Genomic DNA, 23,149 nt, shown 5'->3' with positions numbered 1-23,149 from the left:
TTGGGTGGTTAAAGTTGTATAAGTGAAATCATACTCATTATGGCTGACATTGCCTAGATAGATATACCCTATGGGTGCACCACAGCACAGATAGTCTATCTAGGGCTAAAACCAAGACAAACTCAGCATGGCCAAAGCTGCGTGGGTGTTCCTGTCATAAAAGCAACAAGTCCTCTATGAGTGAGGTTGTCCAGGACTGAATTAGTCAAGGAGAATGGATGGATCTCCCAGCATTGTACTGCATTGTCAGGAGAGATGGAAAAGCCTGGAAAAAGTCAGACATCTGTAGTTTTTCCTCTTGCCTTCCTTCTTCTTTTCTTCTGGAGTCTAATGCAGAAAACTTGAAAATTTAGGGAGACAGAGACAAAACACTTTATGTGAAATATAACCTTCAGAATGAAACCTGAAATTTTTTAGAGTAACTATTATGATATTACTGCTACCGCACTTCTACCTTTTACTAATAAATATTTCCAATGATGTCAGTGGATATCAAAATGTACAGTATTAATAATAAAGATTTCCATAGGTTTTAGACTTGTCTACTGATTCTTCAGTGCTTTGTTAACTACATTATACTGAAAATCTATGGTGTCATTTTTTCCCAAGTTTTCCTCCTGAATGATGATAATTTTCTTCTCCATCTGCATGACAACATTAGAGGACGTAACCTTTTTTTGTATTTTGGAAGTCAGCAATATTGATGCTTTTTATTTTCAAGTTTGTAATTTCCTTACCTATTTCAGCAGCATTTACAATGAGAAAACATATAGACATGCAATTTAGTATGCAGCACTATTGTATTTGTGTGGGGTGTAGTTAGCATTATTAGGAAGTAAAAAATTGAATCAAATAGTTCAATCAAAATTTTTATGTGATATATAATGATAAGTAGCATAGTGTTTATACTACAAGAAATTAATAGGGATCAGTTTCAATAGGGTAAGTATTGTTGCAGGTTTATTTATTTGAAATTCCAGGGGGACTGTTTCAAAAACAAATGAATGGATGTTTGGAATTTATTTATTTATTTATTTTGCTCAATTTTCCTACTGCAATGATGGGTTGAAAAAAAAAAGAACAGATGTTTGCCGCTGAGTGATGGAAAACATCAGCAATTAAGCATAGGTTACAGCAAAGAGAAAAAGGGGCATTACAGAAGGGACTAAAGTACAAAGAGCAGTGACAGGGGAGGTGGGAGGATAGAAAGGGCTTGGTTCCCATTTCTGCAGACACTTGCTTCACAAGACACAAACAGCAGGAGACACTTCCATGGGTAGATCTCCTTCTGCAGCTGCAGAGGACTTACCTTTAAGAGTGTAATTTCATGCTGCAGGAGTAGAAGTTTTTCAAAGTAAAAACAAGGGTCTGCTCAGGAGTGCCAGCCCAGTGATGGCAGATCCAGCTGAACACCAGTGTTCCCAGAAAAGGTATTTCCTACTGAAAGCTCTCCAGCACAGCCTCCTTCTGAAGTCCGCCCGCTGGCCTTTTGTGGCCCCTCTTGCTCCGTGTCTCGTACACTTCTCAAGGAGGTCTCTTGGGCTTGCATGGAGCAGTGCTGTTGCAGAAATGTGAAGGAGAAAATTGTAACATGATGTACTCAGAAAAAGCAGCCCTAATTGTGCAGATGCAGTGATAGGCTCTGAGCTGGCTGTCACCTCTCAGGGCTGAGATGGCAATAAAAAGTCCCCGAAAAAGCATCACCTTGATGCACAAGAGCTTTCCAAAAAGAGCATATTGAATCTGAGGAGTTGTTAGCAAAACAATACAGATCAAACCAGGAGATATCATAGAGCCGTTGAACAAAACCCTCAGAAATACCATGTGCCGTTGTGCTTCCTTCGTCCCAAAAGAGATTTAATAGAAGTGGAAAAGGTGAAGAGCAACAAGGATAATGAAAGACGTGGCATGGTTTCTGTATGAATGACTGAATAACTAAGAAGGAGACGAGAGTCTGTAAAGTCATGAGCAACAAGGAGAAGCTATATAGGGAATATCTAATTGTGGTTTTCAGTACAAGAATTGTTACATAGGAATAATGGAAATATTTCCCCATTTAAAATGCAATGAGAAGGAGCCAGGCTCCAAATGTGCACGAGGCTTTGTTTCTTTCCACATCAAGGAGGTGAATTTCCTGAGTGCTTGCTACAAAGCTCCGGCCCAAAAAGCTTGGAGACAAAAAGAAGGTTGTCCAGCTAGACCTTCGGTCTGCCTTGATACAGCATTTTTTTTTATGTAAATATTGGAATTTGGTGAAAACTTCTCATCTATTTGGACTTACTGGACTGGAATGTCACTGTGCAAGGAATAGCCTCTGTCACTGGGGCTTCAGATAAGAAATTTTACATATTAATTCACACGTGACAGGCTTGTCCTGGTTCCAGTTAGGACAGAGTTAATTTTCCCTCATAGTAGCTGGTAGGATGCTATGTTTTGGATTAGGATGAGAAGAGCGCTGATAACATGCTGATGTTTTAATTGTTGCAGAGCAGTGTTTACACCAGGCCAAGGACTTTTCGGCTTCTCGCTCTGCCCTGCCAGCGAGCAGGCTGGGGGTGCAGCAGGAGCTGGGAGGGGACAGACCCAGGACAGCTGACCCAAACTGGCCACAGGGCTATTCCATACCATCTGGCGTCATGCTAAACAATATATAGGGGTGGCTGGCCGGGGTGGGGGGCCGGCTGCTCGGGAATAGGCTGGGCATCGGTCAGCGGGTGGTGAGCAATTGCATTGTGCATCACTTGTTTCGTACACATTATTATTAGTAGTACTATTATCATTATTATTATTATTATTGTTGTTGTTGCTGTTGTTGCTGCTGTTGTTGTTATTATTATTTTCTTGTCTTAATAAACTGTCTTTATCTCAACCCACAGGCTTCACTTTCCCGTTTCTCTCCCCCATCCCAGGGAGGGAGAGGGGAGCATGAGCGAACGGCTGTGTGGTGTTTAGCTGCCGGCCGGGTTAAACCACAGCATAGGCTGTAGCAAAACCCCAAATCTAAATACCTTATATCCACAGCACCAAAAGGACTGACTGACATCTATCCCATAATACAGATACTTTTTTCCAGTTTTGGTTGTAGGATTTGAAGTAGGGAATCAACCAGGAAAACAGCTATTGACAGTAGATATGCTCTTGAGAGCATTAGATTAGGCTGTACGTGAAACTGATCCATGCAATACATGCATATTTGATCAAAAAGAATTATCTAGTTTCGAAAACAATATGGAATAAATTTACACAGGTTGCAGCAAGGGATGAGACATTGCTGAAGGCCATGAAGTTTGTGATTGTGCACTGGTCAAGGAATTACACACCTAGCCCACCTTTGCAGTTCCAGCCTAAGCTCTGTGTGATTGCAGTATCTTTGTGTGATTGAAATGTCTCAGAAAAATGCAAGAAGGCTAAGTGGATGTACTTATAAGATCCTAAAGAAGAGCCTGAAGTGATCTTTCAGGCCAAAAAATGCAAAATGGACATCAAAATGTATGAAATCTCACGGATTTGGGAGCATCACATGCAGTCCCACATATCCCCACTGTCATGGGGTGCAGGCAGAGAAAAGATGAGCTGAGAAGTCAGCTGAAGGAGCTAAGGAGCCTGACATGAAACCATGCCCAGCTCTGGTGGATACCAAAGCTGTAACTCTGGAAAAATCGAGTTTGTCACCAGCAGCAATGTTGATTAGCGCAAAGTTTAAGATCCGGCTGGCTACTTTGGATGAAACTACCACGAAAGTTGTTCTCACCTGGCTGTACCAACGTAAGCAGCTAATACTCTGAAGCCTATCTGGGTGTCCCTTTGTCTAACTTTAGAAATGTACGTGGAGATGTCGGCATCTCAAGTCGCCACTTCGGGCTTCAGTGGCAGCCAGCAGAGCAACAGAGGCCATAAGAGAAAAGATTCCTCTGCGGTTTCGTAGGTACCTCGACGTATTGCATCTTCAGAGCGCTCCTCTCTGTCCAAAAGCATGCAGAAAGCCCGGTGGAGGACATCTGTAAAGGCAGATTGGCACTTTGGACCCCACAATCAGGTGAGAGGAACCTGGGGGTTCAAGTACAAGTTGGTACTGCAGTGGCTCAGATGACTGCAGAGGATTAGGGAGATACAAACTCCCGAGGAAGATTTGTGGAAGAATCAGAGTGCACTTGCAAGCTATTCTGAGTAAGAGGAATAGGGTTATGAAACCTGCCGAAATAGCCCTAAAAGTAAAGGAAAAAAATGAGAACGTTGCTGAGCTGTAAAGGAATGAGCAGAGGGACTGAGATGGATGGGCCTCTTAGAAGAACAGCCAGCACACACGGTGCTTCTGGGAGCTCCTGGGAGACTTACTGAGTGCTGTTAAAACAGTTAAAGTGGAGCTGAATGTGTTTTTTTCTAAGTGCTGTAATACAAATTGCAATGTGAGCTAATTTGCTGTTGAAAAACAGAGCTGTGTTATGAGGATATTGACTGTTCCCAGAACAAGGAACAAGGTGATACTGGCCAAAAAGCAGCTGTGAGGTTTCTGGAGCCAGGTAAATGCTTTACCCATAGCTTGTCTTTTCTACAGGCAGCCTGTCATTGTGTTGCCTTTCTGATTGGGACCATTACTTGGTGCTTTGGTTCTTCCCCCATAGAAACTGCTGCCAAAAACTTTCATTTTGAGCATCCCAGGCCTGTGTTAGAGCAGGGCATGGTGTGTGCCTTCCCTCCTTCTGGCTGCAATTCATGTAACCAAAATTTTGGTGTCTGGAGTGGAAGTGTTTACATTTGAGCTAGCTGTTTTGGCTTCCTTTTACAGTCAGGGAGAAATATGCTGCCCCGTTGGTGTCCCCATGCACAACTTGGTGCCACAGCTTGATGCTGAGCTGCTTGGGGGCAGGAAGATTTGTGCTGGAGACAGATATAATGTGGGGGACTAAGCACTAGGATAGACAAGAGACAAATTATGAGTTTTTGAAATAACGTAAATACCTTTTCAAGTGGGAAAAGTCCTCTTCAATCCAGACAGGTTTGCTCAGCCAAAGATCCACCATCTGTGGATCTTCCCTTCTCTACAGCTGTAGGTAGTGGGAGGCTCAGATGTTGTGTTCATTAAAAGGAGCGTGGCCAGCAGGTCAAGGGAGGTGATCCTCCCCCTCTACTCTGCCCTGGTCAGGCCTCACCTGGAGTACTGTGTCCAGTTCTGGGCTCCCCGGTACAAAAAAGACAGGGATCTCCTGGAAAGAGTCCGGCGGAGGGCCACAAAGTTGATACGGGGCCTGGAGCATCTTCCCTATGAGGAAAGGCTGAGAGACCTGGGTCTGTTCAGCCTGGAGAAAAGAAGACTGAGAGGGGATCTTATCAATGTTTACAAATATCTGAAGTGTGGCAGACAGAGGGATTTGGCCAACCTCTTTTCAGTGGTTTGTGGGGACAGGACAAGGGGCAATGGCCACAAAATGGAGCACAGGAAGTTCCGCACCAACATTCGAAGGAACTTCTTCACAGTGAGGGTGAAGGAGCACTGGAACAGGCTGCCCAGGGAGGTTGTGGAGTCTCCTTCTCTGGAGATATTCAAGGCCCGTCTGGACGCCTACCCGGGCAGCCTGCTCTAAGGAACCTGCTTTGGCAGGGGGGTTGGACCCGATGATCTCTTGAGGTCCCTTCCAACCCCTCCAATTCTGTGATTCTGTGATTCTGTTGTTCACCTCTTCGTGCCTTGGAAACACGCACATGCTCTTCAACAGCAAAAACACACACGTCACTCAAGGAAGGAGCCCAGGTATCCTCATCTTCCCTCCCCAGGTTACTGTTGTACACTCTCCACACGCCATTAGACGTGCATTGATTATATGGCTTTAGCGCTATCGATATTCAGTCCATCAACGTTCAAATGCTACTCGGGGAAATAAATATCCATAAATCATTTTGCTAAAACTCCCAACCGAAATAGGGGCAGATGATGCTAGTAACTGAACTGTACAACTGATTGGAAGTAAGAGCTTCTGAAATAGCTTCTTGATTGAGAATATATGTCTCATTAATCTTTTAAACAGAGCAGTGTGAGCTGAGCAGGAAGGGATAATGGAGGCCCCGGCAGCACCCTCAGCCATGCCCTTAGGACAAGGGCTGGCAGTGCTCGGGCCTGATGAAACGAATCACTGAGGTGGAGGCATCGTGTTCTGCAGGTGCTTAAAATACCGCGGGCTATGCTCACCGAAGGGCACAATTGCCCTGCAGGCAACTGGATGCAAAGTGGAGATCCTCCTCTTTTCCCACTTGGTTTCTTCTCTCTGCAGGTGGCTGTGTTCTTCACAAGCCCATCTTTTTTTTTTTGCTGCTTAAGCTTTCCAGCACCCGAAGTCTGCCTCTTAAGTACCCCATTATTAGTGGTAGTGCTTGTGAGTTGAGGTTGGGTGATGATGTGGGGCTTGTCTGCCCAGCTCGTGCTGTCTCCATCCCCACCCTGCAGAGGTTTGGGCACCCCTCTGGAAAGAGAGACTTTTGCTCAGTTCTTGTTCCAGAGGGTTTTGTGTTTAGACTCAGTGCTGTTTCCTCTGTCTGGGGTCTCAGCACCTCTCCCTGAGGTTGTCCCATGGCATCTGGGGACACCACATCACCTGGTGGAGCAAGAACGTGGATCAGTCTGCAGCCCTGCACTGAAGGAGCTCCCTGGGGGGAAGGAGTCGGTCTCTGCTCCAACAAACATTTCTCTTTCCTGTACTGTTGTCTTTACAGTGAGGACCATAAGCTGGTCATCCATCTCGAGGGTGATTCTGGATTCTTGCTACCTCCTGGCTTTCTGTGTTTCGTCTCCTTTAGTCATTCTTTGCCAGGAAAAGTCAGGTGAAATGATATTAGCTCCAGCTACAAACAGGTGTTCAGAAAAGTCATCCAGACACTTAAATACGCACTGAGGCAGAGCAGAAGCTGGGTTACCCACAGCTTGGCCGAACGGTCCCACCGCTGTGTTATGCTCTAAGAGGGACACGCCATCCTGCCCAGCAATCCTGTGCTGTGCGTAAGGGCTGCAGGTGCACAGCTGGGCTGTAAATAGAAGCAGAGCTTGGCAGCTGGCCTGGGAAGGTTTGTATCCATGGGGTAGGTAAAACCTTGGAGGTTTCCGGTGTTTCCTTGCTCTCTTTTTATTCTGTTACAAAGCCACGGGCACTTCTGAGATACTTGGTCACCTTGTGAATACATAACGCTCTCCTTTGGCTGTAATCACCAGCGGAGACGCTGCCAATAGCTCACAGGAGTCTTGGCAAAGCAGAAAACCTACCTTTCATTCCCGTTTGCACCAGTGGGTCGTGTTGTCTTTGGCTGGCTGGAGCACTTTGATGTTCCTCCGTTTCCTCAGGTCCTTGAACTCTATAGCCCAAACATGCCACATACACAAAATTACTAACTGCTTGTCCTTAGCATGAATTCAGACAGAAACACTTTGCAAATTAGTACAGAGCAAACAAAGCCAGATTAAAGAAGCAGCTGAAGCTTTTCCTCTCTTATTTTTTTGAAATGTGGTTTTAGCAAAATTGATGCTAATCTCTTTTAAAAACACGATGCCACTAGAAAAGTTCTTCTGAACTTTTGTGCATATTTCCCAAATATTATGGGGAGGCTCCTGCTATTTCCACTTGAACAGGGAGTTTGGCAGAAGGCTTTTGTGAAAATAGATGAAATATTCTGATCATAAACAGCAAGGGATGAAATAAGGATCTTCTAAATCAGACTGAAAACTGGCTGCTCGGCAGTGCAGCCAAGAGGCTAATGTTTGATGAAGGTTGCCTGCAGTGAAAGACTGTCGAACTATCATTTCTTAAATCATAGTGGTTTGCTCGATTTTCTTTTGAGGGAAGAGAAGGGAATGCGTAAAATTATCATCAGCAGACCCCTGGTCTCTACCAGCAGAATGGGTTGTAAAGTGCATCTTTGCCACTCTCCATCTTCCCCCTGGAAATGGAGGATATTCTTCTCCCTTTATTGGGTTGCTGGAAAGCCAGTTTATTTTGCAGTTCATCACCGGATTTTTTTCTGCTTTTCCTTTTATTTTTATCACCCTGTGATGTCACGTTGCAAAACCATAATGTTGTCTCTCCGAGCCACTGTGGGGAAAATCTAAGCAACCCACAGGTATTTGTACATACGGATGTATTTGCTATTTCACGGGGCTCTGCTCGTTACCACCATAAAGCATTTGACTCAACATCGTTTCTTCCTTAAAATGGCCTCTTACGGTATTTCAGTCCCAAACGTGGCGCTGAGTTTGCTGATGCCATCCGTTACACTTACAGATTGGTCCACGCTTCCAGTTCATTGCCCCTTTGTGAGCCCTTAAGGAACCCGGGAGCGACCGGACGGTGCGATGTGCCTGGTAGCTATATTTAAGTGTGATGGAGGACCTGCGCTCTGTAATACTGCTGCACAGGGCGGTGAGCTTGAATGGAAAGGAAGAAAGAGGAGACCAGATAAATACTGGATCAAATCCTGCGAGCGATGAGGATTTACATGTATGGAGGAGCGTGCGCTTCTGCTGCAGGGTCCAGATGTTACCTGGAGTCCTGGGGGCTCTCTTCATTGATTTCAGTGGATTTTAGATAATTGTGGGACTAAATCTACATTCTCCTTGCTTCTGATGGAGCTCCTAATGTGGTCCTTGGTAAAGGAATCGTCCCTTCTTTTATTTTTCATCCATGTTTTTCCCAGCTTTCTGCCCTGCTCCTCTTCCTCAGGCTGGGGATGTGCAGGGGAAGGGAGCCTGGGGCACTTCAGCCTGCCACAGATTTGGCTGAAAATGTCCAGATTACGTTTCACAGAATCACAGAATCACAGAATTGTAGGGGTTGGAAGGGACCTCGAGAGATCACCAGGTCCAACCCCCCTGCCAAAGCAGGTTCCTTAGAGCAGGCTGCCCAGGTAGGCATCCAGACGGGCCTTGAATATCTCCAGAGATATTTCAGGAAGAACATTCATATACATTTCTCACCTGCTGAACAGTCATTGAAATTAGAAAGAAGAAAAAAAAAAAAGGCTGGAGATTTCTAATGTTTTTTCCATTTTGTTCCACCACTGTTTTTTTTTTTTTTATTTGTATTGGAAAGTGAGAAAAAAAAAGTGTCTGTGACTGTTTTGGGGTGTTTGCCTTAAGATCTTTGTTCCTCTCCCTGCTCCGAGGGGAGATTTCAGCCCCAGCAAAATGACACCAGAAAGACCCCAACACTGGAGGAACGCCGTACTCAGGAAAAAGAGTATAAAGGCTGCAAGCTGGTCTTGTTATAGTCCCCCTGTCTCTGTTCCCTTCCTTGACAATGCCTTATTACTACTCATCTCATCCTTTTTTAAGGCTTGTGGTCTGCTGGGTGTGCAGGAGAGGGTCAGAGGAGGCCACATAGGCTGCATCTGTGGCTGCCCCTCCGCCTTCTGCAAGACCTCCCATAGCCCTGTCCTCCTCCCTGCCCGAGCTGGTTTGACAAAAATACCCAGCTCAACAGCATCTGAAAGGCCAGTGTAATAACAGCAACACCATAATTGCCTTTGTTTATCATTAATTTCCTTTTCGCTAGTTTTATTAAGGCTCTCAGTCTTAGGTGCTGATAAATTAGCGTAAATTGCCACCTTATTAATGGCTCCCACTCTAATCTTCCTTGTGATGAAAAAGATTGGGGTGAAAATTCTCCACAGAAGTTGCATTTTCTGGCACTTTATTTTATTTTTATTATTATTGTGTGTGTGCATTTTTTTTCCTACTGTCTAATTGTAATTAACTAACAGTTGAGAAAGTCAGCCTTGCTGTGTCACCTGCAATTGCTAGGGTCCAAGCTGCAGCTGTAATTTAGAGGGCTGGAATAATCACATAATTACTCTGCAGTGATTACAGGAGACTTGCATGGTCAGTGGATAAGAGAGATTAAATGGCAGTGGGAAAAAAGATGCAGACATATGTTGCTAGTTAAGTTAACTGCTTTATATTAATCCTGGCCCACACAGGGAAAGTGCTTTACTTCTGCCAAAGGGCTGGGTACACAAAATCCTCACCCGGACTGCAGGGAGCATAAGGCACCAGTGCCCTGGTTTCAATGAATGGGAAGATTAGTTTGAAAGGGGGAAATAGGAAGGTGAATTCCTGAAGGTAATTGCCTTTTCCAGCACTGCTGGGACAGCCTGGCACGTGTTCCCTTGGGATGGAGATGCAAAGCTCATGGGCTGCAGCAGGAGCTGTGTCTGGAGCAAGGTCTGACGCAGTATTTGGCCCAACAGGGCTTCACCCTAGGAGACAAAGAGTGCGGTAACCAAATCACATTGCTTTTGTGTTATAATAAGGTATTTTGATTCAGTTCTGAATGCTTGGAGGGGCTTGAGTCGGGGCAGGGTGGGGGACAGCAAGTTGTTTCCCATTCCTCAGCCTGCAAAGGGAGAGAGATGATTTTATGGCTGTGGCCAATTCTCTTTTAAAAGTAAACCTGAAATCTGAGATTCATTTTGTTAATGAGAGAGGGAGACTGGTGAGAATGGATAAGGATGCTGCAACCCTCCTTTCGACAGGACAAACTGATAGGGACCTGTCTCGTCCCACCCCAGCTGGACGAGCAAGGAGCAGTGTGGAGCCACCATTCCCTTTTGCTTGCCCCAGAGTTCACGCACAGGTCTGATTCTGCACATACAATAGGTCTGACATGAGTAAGTGTATGACAAGTCTAGGTTCAAAGTTTTCTTGGGCTTCAAAAAGGTACAGCATTGGAGTCTGGTCATTGTTGAACTCCCCATGCACCCCTGGGTGCTGCAAGTTGGTGTGAGGCATCTCCTGCCTGGTCCCAGCCCTGTGCTCAGTCTTCTGCTCATGAGATTGCATCACGGGTTGCTCAAACTAATTAAAACAGCAGGGAACTGACCCCACATGGAGCAAGTGGGTCATTTTCTGCTAGTTTTTCATCACAGTAAAACTACTTGTGGAAGTGTCCATCCAGAGCTGCCATCAGGAAAGCTGATGAGGATGACCACCATGCATGAGGACCGAGAGCAGGATGTGCCGATGTGACCTCTGGGGACGTTGGGAAATGCAGCATTTCCCAGCAGGGTGACTTCCTTTATTGCTCTGAAAGTTCTGGGCAAAAAAAAAACCCTCTCAATGAGATACAAAACCTGCTTTAAAACCTTGTTGGATCGGCTCCCTTGGTGGGGAAGTGGGGCAATCTAAAATCTGCTTTCCAAACACCGCTGTGTTATCAGTTGCACAGGTACAGTGTACACAAGGTTAATGAAGGCAGGATAGGAGGGGATTAGTAATGCATTGCAAACAAGTTTGGGCTAAGTGGCTTAGGGTTCATCCTGTCCTGCTTTTAAATACTGATTTCTGCTGTTTTCACCTTCCAAAACACATAAACTGTTGATTTTGATTAGTAAATGAATTTATCCAGATAAGCTTCAGCCATCTGCTAACAGCAAGATGTGCCCCACCACCTCGTCCTTTGACATTCAGAACTGAACTTGTGTGGTTTTGGTGCAGGGGTGGGAATCACAGCGTGTCCACGCTGACGTGAATGCAAACCATCGAACAGAGCTCCATCCCTGGGAGTCCCATCCCTGCTATGAGCATGTGTATCACGTCCCCCCCTCTGAAAACCTGTCCCGAGTCCTGTAACTCAGTCTCATAAACCACTAGCAGATGGGTCCCCACCTATGTTGCAGAAGACCTTCTGGTGCTTGGGGGTGTATGGTGGCACCTAGCTGTGTGGCTGAGCAATTTCCAGACCAACTGCCTTTAAAGTCATTAACAGCAGGAACAGAGGGAGCAGGTTCCCTGAATTCATGGCCTCTGTTTTGCAGGGAGAGGCTGCGTTTCATGTCCTGGGTGTGAAGGAAGCAGAAGAAAAAAAATACGAAGGAGGCAGAGCTCTGCCATGTACCTGGAGACCTCAGGGGCAGGAGCCAGCTTCTTTGCTCCAGGAGCTTTGTGGCGTCTGTTGGACTCCACATTTTCCCACCACTTTTCTTAAGATCCCACTGTTGGAGCATCTTTGCTGCTTCTGCTGTTCCCCAGACCACTGACTATGAGCTAACCCCAAAATTAACACAGCTACTCTTGCAAAATGGGCTTCAGAAACTTCATGACTAGGGAAGGCACCTCTGATCCTCCAGGGTTCCTTATTGCACAGGGAAATTTGCTCAAAACCAACAGGGAGGGCAAAACACCTTCCTCCTATGCGACCTTATGTCCAAGCCATACAGCAGAGCTCCTGAAAGGCACATCTGAACACGTGTTTGCTAGGCTCACCCAGAGTCCTTTCACTTGACAACCAACATATGACTACTATGCAGAGAAGGATGGCGAGAACTGAACCCTTAGTTCCAATTGCCTGGATCTGGAGATCCTTTGCAACTGTTTTGGTCCAGAGTAACTAATAATAGAAGAATAACTATTCATAGCTATTCTGCAAGAATAGAAGAAATAATGAATAACAGAAGTCAACTAAAGCTGTGCTGGCACAGTTTGGATGGGAAGAAACCACATTTCTTCAGGCTGAGCCTGGTTCTTCTCTTTAGCTTTGAGTTTCTTACTACTATTTCCAATTAGAAAGGGCAGTTGTGTTGCAGCTAATATCCAATGGGAAGCTTGAAAGTGTTCTTAAACTCTTCTATAAGCCATGGGCCCTGCTTGATTTGATTATCCAAATCCACCAAAACTCTCAGCCACATAGTGGATTCAGAAGCAATTTAAGAGCTCATTACCTCTAATTTGTTTTTAATTCTTTTCTCTGAAACCCAGAGAGCTGCTAGCAGTCTCTGAGTGATTACAGGGTCTGCTCCCAGTAAACAAAGCTCCTTGGAAGGAGGCAGAAACCTATCAGTGGGACGTGGGGGCTATTTCATGCCACTGTGTCTCCTTGGCTGTGCAAGAATGCATGGTGGCAGCCAACACCCTATACATGAGCAAGTCACACATTTCCCCAGTTTATTAGGACATTTGGGGCTGATGAGCTTTTCTGCCCTTGGTGACAAGGGATCACGTTGGTTTTGACCTTATAACACAGGCTTTCAGCACTTTCATCTGCCCTGTCCTCCATCTGTAGGACTAAATGCTTACTTTAATAAAAGTCATTCAACTTAATATAGGTAAAGTGTAGGGAAGTGATGCACCTGTGATGTAGGGAAGGGGAGTCTATTTGACCAAACGGTTCTTCTCCTGTTTTTGGGCTTGGGTATCCTCCACTCTCAAGGTCAAGGGAGGATCTTCATCCTTTAATATTTATGTGTGCAGAGCAGGGTGAGTCTGCTCCTGCACTAAAATGAATCGTCCTGTCCCCCCAGCCCTGACAAAGAGTGCCTCCCCAGCTTCCCTGCCCCCCCTGCAGGCCCTGGCAGGCCGCTGGCAGCTCTCCCCGGGGCCTTCTCTTCCCCAGGCCCACCACCCCCAGCTCTCTCAGCCTGGCCCCACAGCAGAGCTGCTCCAGCCCCTGAGCATCCTCGCGGCCTCCTCCGGGCCTGCTCCAATGGGTCCATCACCTCTCATCTCTTCCCTCACATAAACTTCTGCTCATCCAGCAAAATCTGCCGTAGCCTTGATGGCAGCCTCTGTGGTGGCTCTGGTGGAAGGGACAGAGCAGACCGCTGAAAACGGGCTGGTGGAGCCGTAACAGGGAAACACCATCTCCATTAAAAAACAGCGGCTGCAATGAATAGGAAAACCTATGTTTAAACTCTGAACCCACTTCCCAAAAACCCTCTCTATTCTCTGCAACAGCTGGAGATGGAGATGTCCATTTCCTTTCCCCCAAAGGTGATCATTTCTGGGGTTAAAAACATCAAATCTAACCCCATCTCCCTTTATGGCCTAGTGCTGGGGCAGCCCACCCCAGGAGGTGGCAGCCTCGCACAGCGCAGGGCTCTCAGGGACTGGCCTGATCCCACCCAGCAATTCAGAAAGAGAGTAAAACATTTATCTGCAGATATATTTGGATCTGATTTTTTTTTCCTCTTTGTATCTGAACGATCTCTTTCTAGCCTTGCCTGCACAGCGGTTTTCCAGAAAAATGAGACCTTGCATTCTTGTCTTCTTTCTGACTTAAAGCCTGCAGGGTTGGTTTTTTTTTTTCCTTTTCTTTTTTTTTTTTTCCTTTTTTCTTTTTTTTTTCTTCTCCCACAGCGGAAAAATAGAAAATAAATTACTGGTAAATGCTTTAAAGCTGATCCAAGGTTCCTGGTAAAGAGAAATCATTAAAATCCAGTGTGTTTTACAACAGAAGAGGTGAAGTGAATTTGCAGAGTGTGTATTCTCCCTTCCCCGTGCTCATAGTATGGCTTGCTCATAATATTGAACCAACCTTTTGGCCACAGACATGCTGGGCCTTGCCCCTGTTGATCAACAGAGATTGAAAAAAGATGCCCGGGACTGCTTGCATTGAGGTAATGAAATAGGAATCCGAGGGCACCAGAGAGAAATTTGGGAAGTTTCCTTTCTTACTGCTAAGGCCAGGGCTGGCTTTTCCCCAAATTTAGTATTCTGTCTGGGAGAATATAAAATAATGAGTGTCCTGCTACTCCCCAGAGGAGACTCTTGAATTGCATTAAACACTTTACTCCCAGGCTGACGTTTTCCTGTCCAAAGCTGACCTGAAAAGGAGGTGAAGAAGAAAGCAGAAGGAATCTGTGACATTTTCGATGCTTTCTGGTGGGCAAAAAAGATTTTTAATGTCAACTGTTCTCTTTGGGGAGGCAAGGGGGTGTTGTTTGTGTGTTTGTTTTGTGTAAGAAACACCAGAACTATGGACTTCAGTAGAAGAAACCTTTAGAAAATGAGAAGAGAAATGGAGGATTGCTCACAGCCTGCTCTGAAGGCATCTGAGATCAATGGGGAAGGGGTGCTCGGGCATGAGGCTGGAAAAATGTGGGGTGTTTGCAGTTGCTCATTGAAGGGAATGAAAGTTGGCCCAGTAAAAAGAGAAAGCAGCTGCTGGAACAGCAAGGAAATGTTGTGAGACACTGGGTTTTATAGCAGCATCAAAGGTGGCTTTGCAACAGGAGGAATGCTAACGCCAAAGAGATGTTAGGAAAAGCCACACTGCCCTATTTCTTGCAAATCAGGAGGAGGAAAAACAAAGGGGCCTACGCAGAGGGCTGGGAAAAGCTGCTAAGAAGCAGAGCGCGTGCTGGGGTTTTCCAGGGTGCATTTTTGCTGCTGGTCAGGGAGAGGACTGAGCAGGAGTCAATAAAGACAGATCCAATGCTGTGTTAGCTTGTTTGCCTCTAAAGCTGTCCGCATACTGAACAGAGCCAGAGCTCTGGCTGGCTGCACCTGGGCACGTGGACAAGGTGGGAAGGGCGGCTGTGCCTGCGTATGGACCTTTTAATGAGGCACCGTGTACCAACGAACACTGCCGCACAGCCACCAGCCATGAAGAAGTGGGGTTCTGGTTGACAGCAAGATGAATATGAGTTAGTCGTGTGCCCTGGCAGCCAAAAGGGCCAGCTTCATCCCGGGGTGCATCAGGCACAGCACGGCTAGCTGGTCGAGGGAAGGGATTGTTCTGCTCTGCGCTGGTGCGGCCTCACCTTATGTACTGGGTGCAGTTTTGGGTGCCGCAGTACAAAAAGGGCATAAAACTATTAGAGAGTGTCCAAAGGAGGGTTACAAAGATGGTGAAGGGTCTAGAGGGGAAGACGTATGAGGAGCGGCTGAGGTCCCTTGGCTTGTTCAGCCCAGAGCAGAGCAGGCCGAGGGGAGGCCTCATGGCGGCCTGCAGCTCCCTCACGAGGGGAGCGGAGGGGCAGGCGCTGAGCTCTGCTCTCTGGGGACAGCGACAGGACCCGAGGGGACAGCATGGAGCTGGGACAGGGGAGGGTCAGGCTGGGGGTTAGGGAAAGGTTCTTCACACAGAGGGTGGTCGGGCACTGGGACAGGCTCCCCAGGTCACAGCACTGAGCCTGTCGGAGTTCAAGAAGAGTTTGGACAATGCTCTCAGACACAGGGTCTGATTTTTGGGTAGTCCTAAGTGGAGCTAGGAGTTAGACTCAGTGTTCCTTGTGGGTCCTTTCCAGCTTTGGATATACTACAGTTCTAAATACGAGAGGTTTAGCAACCACCCCTGTTGGCAAGTGAAGTGGGGAGCTGGGAAATAATGTCCCCACTCGTTGCATGAATTGCTGCTGGTCCTTCAGGTGGCGGTGTCTGGAGGTTGCTCCTGAGCAACCCAGACCTGAAGGTTCAGGCATTTGCAGCTGCAGCTGTAGGAAATGCCGCCCGAATCTGACTCGGCTGGTCTCTGGGATCTGGGATGGGAGAAGGTGTGCTGGGAAAATGGGTCAGTTGCGGGATACCAGAAATACTGGTGGCTTCTGAGTGGGTTAGGAGGTCGGGTCGCAGCAATCCCTGGAATTAACCAACAGACTTGGGCAACAGGAAAAGTTAAGAACAGAGTTTGCAAATAGTGCTGAGGACACTGAAGAAAAAACAGAGGATAAAGTGAGACCTTCCTCCTCTATAGCCCTCTGGATACAGGTGAACTTGGTCCACTTTTATCCTATCAGGATGCTCTTATGAGCAAAACCTGCTACATAGCTTGGGGGGGGGGGTGATCCAGCTTTCTGCTGGCTATTCATCTTTGTTGGGGCTGGCACAGTGCTGGCACATCTCTCTCATCACCCTGGACCATTTCTGAGCTGCTTTTTTCCTTGCTGATCTCATACGAGGGGCAGGGCAGCGGGGGCCATCGTCTGAAATTAAAAGGCCCCCAGGGATAAAGGAGAGCTGGCACAGCCCTGTTTCGCACAAAGGGGAGTAAACATATGGAATAGGTTAACAAGTGAGGTGGCTGAAGCCACGCTATAAATAAGGCTATAAATAAGTTCAAGAGGCATGTCGACAGGCTGCTGGGAAAATATAAGAAAAAGCTGGTGGGGAGGAAGGGGATGAGGATATGAGGGTGGGGGTGGAGGGACCCAAAAGGCAAGCTTATGATAAAGGGAGAATGAGAGGGAGAAGCAGTCTGGCCTCTCCTTGTTCCAGCTGGGCTGTGAGTCAGAAGAAAGAGCTGTTTCTGACCGACGTGTCTGAATCAGCAGTGATCAGCCAGTGCAGTATATGGCAGGTTTTGTCCCTAAAATTGGAAGGTGTTGAAGAGAATCAGCCCTGTGGTGTAAGAAATGGAGTGTTACAAGATTTGTTTTTTGGAGCAGCTCCGAGGGGTGGAGGTGCAGTTTTGGAGGCTTGTGTACTTGGAAATATGTCTGCAAGGTGGTGAAGTCTTTCTGATGAGAGGGGTGAGGGTACAGGGGGAAGGTCCACGGTTCTGGGAAGTGGTGGCAAAGTGCAGTGTGTCCTCCACCACCTCCACAAATCCCCTGCTGCAATGAAGTGAGGAGAAGTCATAGCTTGATGGAGTGATGCTGGGAGTGAGCCAAACGGGCAGAGAGGGGCTGCATTGTGGTGGTGTCTGCAGGATGGTGAAGATGTGGAGGTGAGACACTGGTGTGAGAAGGATCAGAAATGAGTCCTGCCTCAGCCCCCCAAAAGACTAATTTCTCTGTTTACAGGGAAATGTGGCCAACAGGCTTGGGGAGAAGGGAGAGGTGGATTCAAGTATACCATTTGTACGTAGTAGATGTTTTGGGGGATTACCTTGGCAAACCAGATCTTCAGGAAATAAAGTGTGACCAAACTCCACCAAAGCCAAGCCACCAGTTTCCAAGATTTAAAGTCATTTAAAGTCTTTTTTTTTCTCTTGCATGGCAGCCTTCTCTACTCTCTCTGCTTCAAAAAATCCCAGTGCTTAAATCAAACAGGTAACAAGTCCTGAGCTTTGCAAGGGAGGATGTTTCTAAAATCCTCACATGGATGAGCATCCCCTTGGCCAAATGGAGAAAACATCCTATACCGTGATACTCACAGAGCCAGCCAAATGGGTTTTATCAGCTATAGCAATCTCCATTTTGGCTTCCATGGTGGGAAATGAGCTGGGAATCTCCAGAGTGAGAAGCCAAAGTTTGTTAAACTGGGATTTTAAGCCACATTAGTGGTGAGTTGCACTTACAACGAATGCAGCTGATGGTTTTGAGGTGGTTTTTGGTGCTTGTACTGACACCAAGCTCTTGATGTCTGCTCTGACTGCCTGGAGCCTGGCATCGTCACCAACATAAAGGAGACATTTACCTCCCTTACATTATTGCTTCCTTCAAAAATAAAGCTCTCTTGCTACCTGAGTGGGCACTAGGTTGATCTGTCTCTGGAAGTCTTCTGCTGAGTTGGGACTTGTCTTCCCATGTTGGCCGTAAACGAACTTTCCAAAAATCTAGGCAAAAGAAGTCCCAGTTTTGGGATATTATAGCAAACTCTAATAGATGGGATCTGAGCAGCGTGTCGACCTAAGGGGCAACATGTTTTTGGTGAAACTTCCTGGTGAAAATTTAGGAACTGAAGGAACATTTATGGCAATGACGCCAGTGCCTGTGAATGCTGAGATGTCTGGGCAGGTAGGTGGGGTTTTTGTGAGTTGCTGTATTTTGTGGCTTCCTAAATTCCAGTTCTGCTGAAATGTAGACACCTAAATTCCTTTGCAAATTTGGGTCTTAAAGCCTAGGTTTCAGTTCAAAGTTTTCTCTATACATGTCCAGAAAGTAGCTTAAAGTGATGTTAGCCTGTAGCCATCACAGCCTAGTGAAAGCATCATCAGATGGTTCCTCAGAGTTAATTCATGCATTCATTATTAATGTGTGCCTGGAATTTCAATTTACTCTCATTAAAATGTGATTGATGGTAAAGATACAGCTGATTACGGTCACACCGCACCGTCTCTTTCCTTGCACTCAGCAGAACTAGCCCAGTGCTGCTTCATGGGCAAAGTCAGGCCTTTTGCTTTGCTTTCTGTGCAAAAGAGAGACTTTGGCAGGAGGCTTGCTGGCCTCTCTGTAGTAACTGCTTTTCCTTTCCTTCTTTTAAAATAAAGAGTGCTGTTAATTCCTTGCCAGTAGCAAATTAGGCTGCAAATTGACAGAAATTGAGAGAAATGCAGAGAAAACACATGAAATGTCAGTGCTGGGCTTGCGGTTTTAAATCGGGCACCAGTAAAGGGATGCTCGAGGGGGTGATGTTGGTACCCCAACGCCCCAGGCTGGCTATGAGGACTTCTTTGATGTTCCACGGACCAGCCTCGCTGTGCCGTGGCCACAAGCATCCCCCTCCAACCGCGGGCGGTGATTTCCCTCGTAGCCTGGCCAGGCTCCAAGCTACGCTGGGAGCCAAGCCCTGGCCTGCAGTTAGCCAGGAGTTAAGGCCTCATTAGTTTCTTACTCCCGTGTCAGCACGCTGTTAGCAGGCTCTGAATTGGCAAACCGGCTTCTGGAGACGAGCCAGCTGACAGCCGCGCTCGGGGCTTGGTCTCCTGCAGCCGGCGTTGGTGCCGTTCAAGAGAGGCATTTTGTACACATCCCTTGATGCTGGTTCCAGCTCCGCTCGCCTTCTTCTCCCAGAGGAACCTGCTCACGTTAGGTTTGTGCGGCAGAGAGTCCTGGGAGCTCCTGGACCAGGCTCCACTGTTGATCCAGGCTCCTGGGGTGATGTTTCTCCACCAGCTTCTTTTCTTCCTGGCTACCCTCTGCTCTCCAAATTCCCAGGTGTCCTGATGCAGAATAAGCTCTTCTTGGCTGCTCGATTCCCCGGAGAGCCGTCTGTAATCCGTCTTGTTGTGCTGGATATTGCTTTCCTGCGTGAAGCAAACATCTGAAGAGTTGGCCACCCTTTCATCTCTTGAGCTGAATTTTCAATGCTAAGTTGGAGTCAGCGGAGTCCAACCTGGACTTCACACCTTCTTCAAGGTAGCTCCAGCCTCGGACTGCGAAGAGCCACTCTTTTCATCTGGCACTAGATGCCAAATCCACTGGCAAGAGCTTTCCGCTCCTTACATGTGAGTGGGGGAAGTGCTGTTGCAAATTGTGCTTAAAATTCAAGCCGGCAGGAAAGCTCTGAAATGCCTTTGAAAAGCTGAGCAAAACGTTTTTGTAAGACTGTGCGGCCTGTCCCTGGAGAAAGGAGAACCGCTGGTGTCCCAAATGTGGTTGGTTTTTTTCACCTGTTGCCTCTTGATCTCATTCCTGCCTTTATTTTTTTTTCCTGTACTTAGATCTCCTCGTTAATACGGTCCATATGTTTATTACCCTTCAAGTGAAAGCAACGCCAGCCTTCACACCACACGCTCCTACCTTGCAGTGTTTTCCCAGCGTGCAGCGGTTTGCAAGGAGGAATTTCAAGCCTTTTCATAATTTGCAAGGGTGGCAATTAGATCACTGCCTCTAAACTGCCTCTTGCAGTGAAAATAAACTCCCATTTCCTTTGCTCTCCATCATACCGATAGCCAGGAATTTCTGAATGCTTTGTGTCATTCTCTAAAGCCCTGTCCCTCCAGGGTAATTACAGAGCATCTGAGACAAGGTCATGAATCAAATGTACAGTTCTCTAGGTCAGATGGAACCATTTCTTTACAAAGCAAAACCTCTCTCTCATTTTTTTTTCTTCCCCCCCCATATTTACACACTATTCTGTTCCAGCACGCCACCACCTTGGTTGCTTTCTTTACTGTAGCACTACAGATAGGGGAGGTTTTCTGCCCCGACAAATGGACTGTTTTAGATACAGCAGGAGGAATGGAGGTGTGGGGGTCCTTTTCCTTCTTCTTGCTCTGTTGTCCTTCTCGTTCCTCGTGGTTAAGGAGACAAATGCTAAGCACCGTCTGGTTTTCTGTGCAATGCTCATGCAGCAGGGAGGTTGTGGGTTTCTTATGGACGTGCAATTACAGATAGAGAAATGGAGGGGCATTTTCCAGAATGAATTTGTTGTCAGTGAGAGCCATTATTGAACAACACCGAGTTCATCTTTCAGGGAAAATCCCATCTCAGGACAGCAAGGTTTTACAGGCTGAAGTTTTGCTGTGTCCCACTTGTTTATAAGGAATCAGCTCTGCAATGATGAGCTTAAAAGGGTGTTTCTGGGTGTCTCAGGACACTCAGTGCCACATTCTGGAAAGCTACGAAAGCTCAGCAGAGATCACATCCATCTTACCTCCAAGAAAATAAAAATATAAAGACTGTAGGAGCTAGAGCAACTAAAGAACAGGAGGAGAGAGTCCAAATAACCTGTTTATGAAGAAGTTTTGCAACTCCTAGTTAGTAAAGCCCAGTAATATTTCGGGGTAGGTGAAACAGAGACTAAATGAGAAGAAAATATCCCACAAAATGTGGAGGAACTACTTTTAGCCAGAAGTCTTGAGCAGAAGGGATCAGGTACAGTATTTCTTTCAGAGCCAGAAAAAACTGCTGCTGAAAGCAGAGATATCAACAGTCTGTCCGAGTTACCCTATGGATTGCTGTTTATTCATGCTAACAGCTTTGAACAAAGGGAATTCAACAGAAATTTCACCAGCAAGTGGCACTTCTTCCAGACCTGTGCTATCAGGCAGGAAGCTCAATACAGATTTGAGACGTTTGGGATCTGAAACTTGAGTAATACAGAAGACCTAGTGGACTTCCTCTCAGACTCTCTAAATGGCAGAATTCAAATCTTCTTGCTTCTGGATTTGACTTCAGGAATGCCAAAATTTCATTAAGTGTTTCTTTAGGCTTTTAACATGAATTATCGCAGTCTGAGACGGGAGCATTATCACAGCGTCTTCATTCTGGAGAGCTGACACCTCCTCCTCTTTCAACAAAAGAAGGGGATGCAAAGTTGGGAACACGATGAACCCCATGGTTCATAGGGTTAGGGGATTATGGATAGGGTTAGGGGATAGTTGTTGCCCTGGTTCAGAAGATGTTTGGGGGTTGCATTATTCTCTCTAATTCTTTCCAAGTGGATAGTAAATGTACAATTTTCTGCTTCTTTTTTGAATGTGGGAGCTCTGAGATCAGGACAAACTGCTTTCTACTTCACGATAAAATGCTTCCTTTTATGAATGATAATGAGCTTTTGCCATATGCAAAGGGAGGCCACATTCCCAAAAATACACGATGGGATTTCCATCTCCTCAGGTGATGGCAGTCAATGACTCAACCCTGTCTTGTGTATAGCACAGGACTAAAAAATAGTGTGCAGTAGGATCGACGGGTTTCTTATTTCAACACCAATTCTTGGTTAGCACCTTAGACCTTTCCTCTCGTGTCCACACAGTCCAACAATGACATATCTGTACCACTTCCATGGTTAAGACAAAGTTAGGGTAGAGCCAAACTCATGGAGCAACAAGATAGTGAGGAATCCTGCCGGTATTTATTTCACACTGGTACTCTTGAACATTTGTCTAAGCCATCATTCAGAAGGAGATTTGTCTAACTTGAAAAAAGTGTCTAGAAGGAGACCAGAAAAGAAAGAGACCAGAAAGTTTTCATAGCTGAGCTGAATTTTGCACTCATTTCTCATAGCAGTAATCACATTGATTTTTGGACTGTCTACTTGGACAACAGGTATAACGGAGCAAGGCTGTGAGCTCTGGTCTGTAGTTTGTGCTAGGAAAGGACTTGCTGATCAAAAAATATGTGCTGACTTCAAGAAAATGGAGCTCTGGATTTGCAGTGACTCTGTAAGCCAAGCGGCAGAGGAAGCGGGGAGATGTGGCTTGTGCCATCGTGGAAGAACCCTAGCACAACCACCAGCTTCAGCTTAAGACCCCGGATTACCTATTTACTGGAAACGATTTCCCAAAGAGTTGGCCCTTCTCTCAATTACACAAACAGATGTCTCCTAAGCTTGCATGGAAGGAAACAAAGCCTTCCCTTCCCAAAGGAGGCTGGAAAGATCCTGTTTTCTTACGATACTGATGGAAGCTCTGGATGCTCAGCCCTGTACCTGGTTTTATGCTCAAGGAGCATTTTATACTACTTATGGACACTCTATATCCATGGAGTGTGAGTTTTCTGTGATACGGCACTAGAAGAATACCGATTTTTTTAACCCTCTGGAAAGTTGCATTTCTCCTGTACTTTGGAGGGGAAAAGTCCCAGGTTAAAGTTGCTACAAGCAACTCCAGCTATGCAACCCATGTGCACGTGGATTTATATAGAATATGGCCATGCTGTACCTCCTGGATTAACTCCTTCCTCAGCATGTGAAAGGACTGCAGAGGAAAAACACAGAGGCACGTGTGAACGAACACTCGCAGCCACCGTTTTGTTGCTGTTTCACTCTGGTTCATTCTGCCTTCGTGCA

Source organism: Anser anser (assembly GCF_964211835.1).
Source record: "Anser anser genome assembly, chromosome: 1".
Classification (NCBI taxonomy): domain Eukaryota; kingdom Metazoa; phylum Chordata; class Aves; order Anseriformes; family Anatidae; genus Anser; species Anser anser.
Note: the sequence above shows the minus strand (reverse complement) of the source record.